The 10437-nt window shown below is 51.1% G+C and overlaps 1 non-coding gene across 1 annotated transcript; it reads right to left on the bottom strand.

Moving 5' to 3' along the window:
* Positions 1-838: 838 nt before the first annotated feature.
* On the bottom strand, positions 839-911 carry Trnat-agu (transfer RNA threonine (anticodon AGU)). The gene has a single exon. It is a non-coding gene; the product is annotated as a tRNA-Thr (tRNA).
* Positions 912-10437: the final 9526 nt, after the last annotated feature.

The raw sequence follows: 10437 nt of genomic DNA, 5'->3' as shown, positions 1-10437 counted from the left end.
CCCCCGCTTTCTGGGGTATTTATGTCAATGTAATTTTGTTCCTGTGCTTGGGGGTGGTGGCCAGCGCCACTCTGACTTCTCGGGGTGAAGGGGACCTTCTTTTTAATCCCCGCGCCGTGACTCGAGTGTCTACGACATGTCGAGAGTGGTCAACCAGCGTTGAACCCTCTTAAGCTCCCTATGGCACCAAGACTGCCAGAACAGAGGCCTTTGCTATGCATGTAGCGAATCAGAATAGGAAATGAGGGACTCGTACAAATAACACAGAAATAAAGATTGGCAGTCAAGAAGACCTCGGAAAGCAAAGGGGAGGTTGTGGTAGGCCATTGAAACAGATCAAGAATTTGGAAAGAAAGAAAGAAAGCGAAGAAAAAATGCCCGCCAGGTGGGATCCGAACCCACGACCCCCAGAATACCGCTCTGGTGCGATAACCACTACGCTACCGGCGGAGCGATTTTCTCCCCCGCTTTCTGGGGTATTTATGTCAATGTAATTTTGTTCCTGTGCTTGGGGGTGGTAGCCAGCACCACTCTGACTTCTCGGGGTGAAGGGGACCTTCTTTTTAATCCCCGCGCCGTGACTCGAGTGTCTACGACATGTCGAGAGTGGTCAACCAGCGTTGAACCCTCTTAAGCTCCCTATGGCACCAAGACTACCAGAACAGAGGCCCTCGCTATGCATGTAGCGAAGCAGAATAGGAAATGAGGGACTCGTAGAAATAACACAGAAATAAGGATTGGCAGTCAAGAAGACCTCGGAAAGCAAAGGGGAGGTTGTGGTAGGCCATTGAAACAGATCAAGAATTTGGAAAGAAAGAAAGAAAGCGAAGAAAAAATGCCCGCCAGGTGGGACCCGAACCCACGACCTCCAGAATACTGGTCTGGTGCGATAACCGCTACGCTACCGGCGAAGCGATTTTCTCCCCCGCTTTCTGGAGTATTTATGTCAATGTAATTTTGTTCCTGTGCTTGGGGGTGGTAGCCAGCACCACTCTGACTTCTCGGGGTGAAGGGGACCTTCTTTTTAATCCCCGCGCCGTGACTCGAGTGTCTACGACATGTCGAGAGTGGTCAACCAGCGTTGAACCCTCTTAAGCTCCCTATGGCACCAAGACTGCCAGAACAGAGGCCCTCGCTATGCATGTAGCGAAGCAGAATAGGAAATGAGGGACTCGTAGAAATAACACAGAAATAAGGATTGGCAGTCAAGAAGACCTCGGAAAGCAAAGGGGAGGTTGTGGTAGGCCATTGAAACAGATCAAGAATTTGGAAAGAAAGAAAGAAAGCGAAGAAAAAATGCCCGCCAGGTGGGATCCGAACCCACGACCTCCAGAATACCGGTCTGGTGCGATAACCACTACGCTACCGGCGGAGCGATTTTCTCCCCCGCTTTCTGGGGTATTTATGTCAATGTAATTTTGTTCCTGTGCTTGGGGGTGGTGACCAGCGCCACCCTGACTTCTCGGGGTGAAGGGGACCTTCTTTTTAATCCCCGCGCCGTGACTCGAGTGTCTACGACATGTCGAGAGTGGTCAACCAGCGTTGAACCCTCTTAAGCTCCCTATGGCACCAAGACTGCCAGAACAGAGGCCCTCGCTATGCATGTAGCGAATCAGAATAGGAAATGAGGGACTCGTAGAAATAACACCGAAATAAAGATTGGCAGTCAAGAAGACCTCGGAAAGCAAAGGGGAGGTTGTGGTAGGCCATTGAAACCGCTCAAGAATTTGGAAAGAAAGAAAGAAAGCGAAGAAAAAATGCCCGCCAGGTGGGATCCGAACCCACGACCTCCAGAATACCGCTCTGGTGCGATAACCACTACCCTACCGGCGGAGCGATTTTCTCCCCCGCTTTCTGGGGTATTTATGTCAATGTAATTTGTTCCTGTGCTTGGGGGTGGTAGCCCGCGCCACTCTGACTTCTCGGGGTGAAGGGGACCTTCTTTTTAATCCCCGCGCCGTGACTCGAGTGTCTACGACATGTCGAGAGTGGTCAACCAGCGTTGAACCCTCTTAAGCTCCCTATGGCACCAAGACTGCCAGAACAGAGGCCCTCGCTATGCATGTAGCGAATCAGAATAGGAAATGAGGGACTCGTAGAAATAACACCGAAATAAAGATTGGCAGTCAAGAAGACCTCGGAAAGCAAAGGGGAGGTTGTGGTAGGCCATTGAAACCACTCAAGAATTTGGAAAGAAAGAAAGAAAGCGAAGAAAAAATGCCCGCCAGGTGGGATCCGAACCCACGACCTCCAGAATACCGGCTTGGTGCGATAACCACTACGCTACCGGCGGAGCGATTTTCTCCCCCGCTTTCTGGGGTATTTATGTCAATGTAATTTTGTTCCTGTGCTTGGGGGTGGTGGCCAGCGCCACTCTGACTTCTCGGGGTGAAGGGGACCTTCTTTTTAATCCCCGCGCCGTGACTCGAGTATCTACGACATGTCGAGAGTGGTCAACCAGCGTTGAACCCTCTTAAGCTCCCTATGGCACCAAGACTGTTAGAACAGAGGCCTTTGCTATGCATGTAGCGAATCAGAATAGGAAATGAGGGACTCGTACAAATAACACAGAAATAAAGATTGGCATTCAAGAAGACCTCGGAAAGCAAAGGGGAGGTTGTGGTAGGCCATTGAAACAGATCAAGAATTTGGAAAGAAAGAAAGAAAGCGAAGAAAAAATGCCCGCCAGGTGGGATCCGAACCCACGACCTCCAGAATACCGATCTGGTGCGATAACCACTACGCTACCGGCGGAGCAATTATCTCCCCCGCTTTCTGGGGTATTTATGTCAATGTAATTTTGTTCCTGTGCTTGGGGGTGGTAGCCCGCGCCACTCTGACTTCTCGGGGTGAAGGGGACCATCTTTTTAATCCCCGCGCCGTGACTCGAGTGTCTACGACATGTCGAGAGTGGTCAACCAGCGTTGAACCCTCTTAAGCTCCCTATGGCACCAAGACTGCCAGAACAGAGGCCCTCGCTATGCATGTAGCGAATCAGAATAGGAAATGAGGGACTCGTAGAAATAACACCGAAATAAGGATTGGCAGTCAAGAAGACCTCGGAAAGCAAAGGGGAGGTTGTGGTAGGCTATTGAAACCGCTCAAGAATTTGGAAAGAAAGAAAGAAAGCGAAGAAAAAATGCCCGCCAGGTGGGATCCGAACCCACGACCTCCAGAATACCGGTCTGGTGCGATAACCACTACGCTACCGGCGGAGCGATTTTCTCCCCCGCTTTCTGGGGTATTTATGTCAATGTAATTTTGTTCTTGTGCTTGGGGGTGGTGGCCAGCCCCACCCTGACTTCTCGGGGTGAAGGGGACCTTCTTTTTAATCCCCGCGCCGTGACTCGAGTGTCTACGACATGTCGAGAGTGGTCAACCAGCGCTGAACCCTCTTAAGGTCCCTATGGCACCAAGACTGCCAGAACAGAGGCCCTCGCTATGCATGTAGCGAATCAGAATAGGAAATGAGGGACTCGTAGAAATGACACCGAAATAAAGATTGGCAGTCAAGAAGACCTCGGAAAGCAAAGGGGAGGTTGTGGTAGGCCATTGAAACCGCTCAAGAATTTGGAAAGAAAGAAAGAAAGCGAAGAAAAAATGCCCGCCAGGTGGGATCCGAACCCACGACCTCCAGAATACCGGCCTGGTGCGATAACCACTACGCTACCGGCGGAGCGATTTTCTCCCCCGCTTTCTAGGGTATTTATGTCAATGTAATTTTGTTCCTGTGCTTGGGGGTGGTAGCCAGCACCACTCTGACTTCTCGGGGTTAAGGGGACCTTCTTTTTAATCCCCGCGCCGTGACTCGAGTGTCTACGACATGTCGAGAGTGGTCAACCAGCGTTGAACCCTCTTAAGCTCCCTATGGCACCAAGACTGCCAGAACAGAGGCCCTCGCTATGCATGTAGCGAAGCAGAATAGGAAATGAGGGACTCGTAAAAATAACACAGAAATAAGGATTGGCAGTCAAGAAGACCTCGGAAAGCAAAGGGGAGGTTGTGGTAGGCCATTGAAACATATAAAGAATTTGGAAAGAAAGAAAAAAGCGAAGAAAAAATGACCGCCAGGTGGGATCCGAACCCACGACCTCCAGAATACCGGCCTGGTGCGATAACCACTACGCTACCGGCGGAGCGATTTTCTCCCCCGCTTTCTGGCGTATTTATGTCAATGTAATTTTGTTCCTGTGCTTGGGGGTGGTAGCCAGCACCACTCTGACTTTTCGGGGTGAAGGGGACCTTCTTTTTAATCCCCGCGCCGTGACTCGAGTGTCTACGACATGTCGAGAGTGGTCAACCAGCGTTGAACCCTCTTAAAGGGGCCCTAAATAGGCTGCCAAATGTTACAATTTTGCGTGCGCAGTCACTGGAGTACTATCCAAGGAACGTCATCCCGCAAAAATTGTTTAAATGCGTTAAGTATTAGCCGAGTTATCGCTCATTAAAAGGGGCCACCCATAAGGCCTGGGGCTCTCCTCCTCTAGTAGCTCCTCCGAAGCACTGTGGAAGCCGCGACGTCATCGACCCGGCGCAAGACCACCGAGAGAAACAGGGCAATCCATCACCCTCCTTGATGTACGTGCAGTCATTGGCTGCGCCAAGCCCTGCGCGCGCTTTTTTTTTAGCACTCGACGCACATGCTCCGCCTACCAGATTCCGGTTGTGCGGTGAGCGCTGTCACTGTGGTTCGCGTTCGCGGCGCCGCACTGGGCAGTGTCTCGTGCGTCATAGAGGCGCGTCAGAGCGGGAAAGAACTGCGTCAGAGCGCGCAATTGTGGCGGCAAGGTATGGTTGGTGAGCCAGGAGAGAAATTGAAATCTTTTTTCGTGTTTGTGCGGCCCCTGCTTTACGCAGAGGTGTAATATTTGGTTCACGTTGTCGTGAAGGGGTACTCTAGCGATTGCGCGATTGAAATGGCGACCTTCGGAAGCCTATTTAGGGCCCCTTTAAGCTCCCTATGGCACCAAGACTGCCAGAACAGAGGCCCTCGCTATGCATGTAGCGAATCAGAATAGGAAATGAGGGACTCGTAGAAATAACACCGAAATACGGATTTGCAGTCAAGAAGACCTCGGAAAGCAAAGGGGAGGTTGTGGTAGGCCATTGAAACAGATCAAGAATTTGGAAAGAAAGAAAGAAAGCGAAGAAAAAATGACCGCCAGGTGGGATCCGAACCCACGACCTCCAGAATACCGGTCTGGTGCGATAACCACTACGCTACCGGCGGAGCGATTTTCTCCCCCGCTTTCTGGGGTATTTATGTCAATGTAATTTTGTTCCTGTGCTTGGGGGTGGTGGCCAGCGCCACCCTGACTTCTCAGGGTGAAGGGGACCTTCTTTTTAATCCCCGCGCCGTGACTCGAGTGTCTACGACATGTCGAGAGTGGTCAACCAGCGTTGAACCCTCTTAAGCTCCCTATGGCACCAAGACTGCCAGAACAGAGGCCTTTGCTATGCATGTAGCGAATCAGAATAGGAAATGAGGGACTCGTACAAATAACACAGAAATAAAGATTGGCAGTCAAGAAGACCTCGGAAAGCAAAGGGGAGGTTGTGGTAGGCCATTGAAACAGATCAAGAATTTGGAAAGAAAGAAAGAAAGCGAAGAAAAAATGCCCGCCAGGTGGGATCCGAACCCACGACCTCCAGAATACCGCTCTGGTGCGATAACCACTACGCTACCGGCGGAGCGATTTTCTCCCCCGCTTTCTGGGGTATTTATGTCAATGTAATTTGTTCCTGTGCTTGGGGGTGGTAGCCCGCGCCACTCTGACTTCTCGGGGTGAAGGGGACCTTCTTTTTAATCCCCGCGCCGTGACTCGAGTGTCTACGACATGTCGAGAGTGGTCAACCAGCGTTGAACCCTCTTAAGCTCCCTATGGCACCAAGACTGCCAGAACAGAGGCCCTCGCTATGCATGTAGCGCATCAGAATAGGAAATGAGGGACTCGTAGAAATAACACCGAAATAAGGATTGGCAGTCAAGAAGACCTCGGAAAGCAAAGGGGAGGTTGTGGTAGGCCATTGAAACCGCTCAAGAATTTGGAAAGAAAGAAAGAAAGCGAAGAAAAAATGCCCGCCAGGTGGGATCCGAACCCACGACCTCCAGAATACCGGCCTGGTGCGATAACCACTACGCTGCCGGCGGAGCGATTTTCTCTCCCGCTTTCTGGGGTATTTATGTCAATGTAATTTTGTTCCTGTGCTTGGGGGTGGTAGCCAGCACCACTCTGACTTCTCGGGGTGAAGGGGACCTTCTTTTTAATCCCCGCGCCGTGACTCGAGTGTCTACGACATGTCGAGAGTGGTCAACCAGCGTTGAACCCTCTTAAGCTCCCTATGGCACCAAGACTGCCAGAACAGAGGCCCTCGCTATGCATGTAACGAAGCAGAATAGGAAATGAGGGACTCGTAGAAATAACACAGAAATAAGGATTGGCAGTCAAGAAGACCTCGGAAAGCAAAGGGGAGGTTGTGGTAGGCCATTGAAACCGCTCAAGAATTTGGAAAGAAAGAAAGAAAGCGAAGAAAAAATGCCCGCCAGGTGGGATCCGAACCCACGACCTCCAGAATACCGCTCTGGTGCGATAACCACTACCCTACCGGCGGAGCGATTTTCTCCCCCGCTTTCTGGGGTATTTATGTCAATGTAATTTGTTCCTGTGCTTGGGGGTGGTAGCCCGCGCCACTCTGACTTCTCGGGGTGAAGGGGACCTTCTTTTTAATCCCCGCGCCGTGACTCGAGTGTCTACGACATGTCGAGAGTGGTCAACCAGCGTTGAACCCTCTTAAGCTCCCTATGGCACCAAGACTGCCAGAACAGAGGCCCTCGCTATGCATGTAGCGAATCAGAATAGGAAATGAGGGACTCGTAGAAATAACACCGAAATAAAGATTGGCAGTCAAGAAGACCTCGGAAAGCAAAGGGGAGGTTGTGGTAGGCCATTGAAACCGCTCAAGAATTTGGAAAGAAAGAAAGAAAGCGAAGAAAAAATGCCCGCCAGGTGGGATCCGAACCCACGACCTCCAGAATACCGGCTTGGTGCGATAACCACTACGCTACCGGCGGAGCGATTTTCTCCCCCGCTTTCTGGGGTATTTATGTCAATGTAATTTTGTTCCTGTGCTTGGGGGTGGTGGCCAGCGCCACTCTGACTTCTCGGGGTGAAGGGGACCTTCTTTTTAATCCCCGCGCCGTGACTCGAGTATCTACGACATGTCGAGAGTGGTCAACCAGCGTTGAACCCTCTTAAGCTCCCTATGGCACCAAGACTGTTAGAACAGAGGCCTTTGCTATGCATGTAGCGAATCAGAATAGGAAATGAGGGACTCGTACAAATAACACAGAAATAAAGATTGGCATTCAAGAAGACCTCGGAAAGCAAAGGGGAGGTTGTGGTAGGCCATTGAAACAGATCAAGAATTTGGAAAGAAAGAAAGAAAGCGAAGAAAAAATGCCCGCCAGGTGGGATCCGAACCCACGACCTCCAGAATACCGATCTGGTGCGATAACCACTACGCTACCGGCGGAGCAATTATCTCCCCCGCTTTCTGGGGTATTTATGTCAATGTAATTTTGTTCCTGTGCTTGGGGGTGGTAGCCCGCGCCACTCTGACTTCTCGGGGTGAAGGGGACCATCTTTTTAATCCCCGCGCCGTGACTCGAGTGTCTACGACATGTCGAGAGTGGTCAACCAGCGTTGAACCCTCTTAAGCTCCCTATGGCACCAAGACTGCCAGAACAGAGGCCCTCGCTATGCATGTAGCGAATCAGAATAGGAAATGAGGGACTCGTAGAAATAACACCGAAATAAGGATTGGCAGTCAAGAAGACCTCGGAAAGCAAAGGGGAGGTTGTGGTAGGCTATTGAAACCGCTCAAGAATTTGGAAAGAAAGAAAGAAAGCGAAGAAAAAATGCCCGCCAGGTGGGATCCGAACCCACGACCTCCAGAATACCGGTCTGGTGCGATAACCACTACGCTACCGGCGGAGCGATTTTCTCCCCCGCTTTCTGGGGTATTTATGTCAATGTAATTTTGTTCTTGTGCTTGGGGGTGGTGGCCAGCCCCACCCTGACTTCTCGGGGTGAAGGGGACCTTCTTTTTAATCCCCGCGCCGTGACTCGAGTGTCTACGACATGTCGAGAGTGGTCAACCAGCGCTGAACCCTCTTAAGGTCCCTATGGCACCAAGACTGCCAGAACAGAGGCCCTCGCTATGCATGTAGCGAATCAGAATAGGAAATGAGGGACTCGTAGAAATGACACCGAAATAAAGATTGGCAGTCAAGAAGACCTCGGAAAGCAAAGGGGAGGTTGTGGTAGGCCATTGAAACCGCTCAAGAATTTGGAAAGAAAGAAAGAAAGCGAAGAAAAAATGCCCGCCAGGTGGGATCCGAACCCACGACCTCCAGAATACCGGCCTGGTGCGATAACCACTACGCTACCGGCGGAGCGATTTTCTCCCCCGCTTTCTAGGGTATTTATGTCAATGTAATTTTGTTCCTGTGCTTGGGGGTGGTAGCCAGCACCACTCTGACTTCTCGGGGTTAAGGGGACCTTCTTTTTAATCCCCGCGCCGTGTCTCGAGTGTCTACGACATGTCGAGAGTGGTCAACCAGCGTTGAACCCTCTTAAGCTCCCTATGGCACCAAGACTGCCAGAACAGAGGCCCTCGCTATGCATGTAGCGAAGCAGAATAGGAAATGAGGGACTCGTAAAAATAACACAGAAATAAGGATTGGCAGTCAAGAAGACCTCGGAAAGCAAAGGGGAGGTTGTGGTAGGCCATTGAAACAGATAAAGAATTTGGAAAGAAAGAAAGAAAGCGAAGAAAAAATGACCGCCAGGTGGGATCCGAACCCACGACCTCCAGAATACCGGCTTGGTGCGATAACCACTACGCTACCGGCGGAGCGATTTTCTCCCCCGCTTTCTGGCGTATTTATGTCAATGTAATTTTGTTCCTGTGCTTGGGGGTGGTAGCCAGCACCACTCTGACTTTTCGGGGTGAAGGGGACCTTCTTTTTAATCCCCGCGCCGTGACTCGAGTGTCTACGACATGTCGAGAGTGGTCAACCAGCGTTGAACCCTCTTAAAGGGGCCCTAAATAGGCTGCCAAATGTTACAATTTTGCGTGCGCAGTCACTGGAGTACTATCCAAGGAACGTCATCCCGCAAAAATTGTTTAAATGCGTTAAGTATTAGCCGAGTTATCGCTCATTAAAAGGGGCCACCCATAAGGCCTGGGGCTCTCCTCCTCTAGTAGCTCCTCCGAAGCACTGTGGAAGCCGCGACGTCATCGACCCGGCGCAAGACCACCGAGAGAAACAGGGCAATCCATCACCCTCCTTGATGTACGTGCAGTCATTGGCTGCGCCAAGCCCTGCGCGCGCTTTTTTTTTAGCACTCGACGCACATGCTCCGCCTACCAGATTCCGGTTGTGCGGTGAGCGCTGTCACTGTGGTTCGCGTTCGCGGCGCCGCACTGGGCAGTGTCTCGTGCGTCATAGAGGCGCGTCAGAGCGGGAAAGAACTGCGTCAGAGCGCGCAAGTGTGGCGGCAAGGTATGGTTGGTGAGCCAGGAGAGAAATTGAAATCTTTTTTCGTGTTTGTGCGGCCCCTGCTTTACGCAGAGGTGTAATATTTGGTTCACGTTGTCGTGAAGGGGTACTCTAGCGATTGCGCGATTGAAATGGCGACCTTCGGAAGCCTATTTAGGGCCCCTTTAAGCTCCCTATGGCACCAAGACTGCCAGAACAGAGGCCCTCGCTATGCATGTAGCGAATCAGAATAGGAAATGAGGGACTCGTAGAAATAACACCGAAATACGGATTTGCAGTCAAGAAGACCTCGGAAAGCAAAGGGGAGGTTGTGGTAGGCCATTGAAACAGATCAAGAATTTGGAAAGAAAGAAAGAAAGCGAAGAAAAAATGACCGCCAGGTGGGATCCGAACCCACGACCTCCAGAATACCGGTCTGGTGCGATAACCACTACGCTACCGGCGGAGCGATTTTCTCCCCCGCTTTCTGGGGTATTTATGTCAATGTAATTTTGTTCCTGTGCTTGGGGGTGGTGGCCAGCGCCACCCTGACTTCTCAGGGTGAAGGGGACCTTCTTTTTAATCCCCGCGCCGTGACTCGAGTGTCTACGAAATGTCGAGAGTGGTCAACCAGCGTTGAACCCTCTTAAGCTCCCTATGGCACCAAGACTGCCAGAACAGAGGCCTTTGCTATGCATGTAGCGAATCAGAATAGGAAATGAGGGACTCGTACAAATAACACAGAAATAAAGATTGGCAGTCAAGAAGACCTCGGAAAGCAAAGGGGAGGTTGTGGTAGGCCATTGAAACAGATCAAGAATTTGGAAAGAAAGAAAGAAAGCGAAGAAAAAATGCCCGCCAGGTGGGATCCGAACCCACGACCTCCAGAATAC

Source organism: Haemaphysalis longicornis, unplaced genomic scaffold, assembly GCF_048455015.1.
Source record: "Haemaphysalis longicornis isolate Haplotype H1 unplaced genomic scaffold, Haemaphysalis longicornis Haplotype H1 scaffold_5, whole genome shotgun sequence".
Lineage (NCBI taxonomy): Eukaryota > Metazoa > Arthropoda > Arachnida > Ixodida > Ixodidae > Haemaphysalis > Haemaphysalis longicornis.
This window is presented reverse-complemented; position numbering and strand designations above follow the sequence as displayed.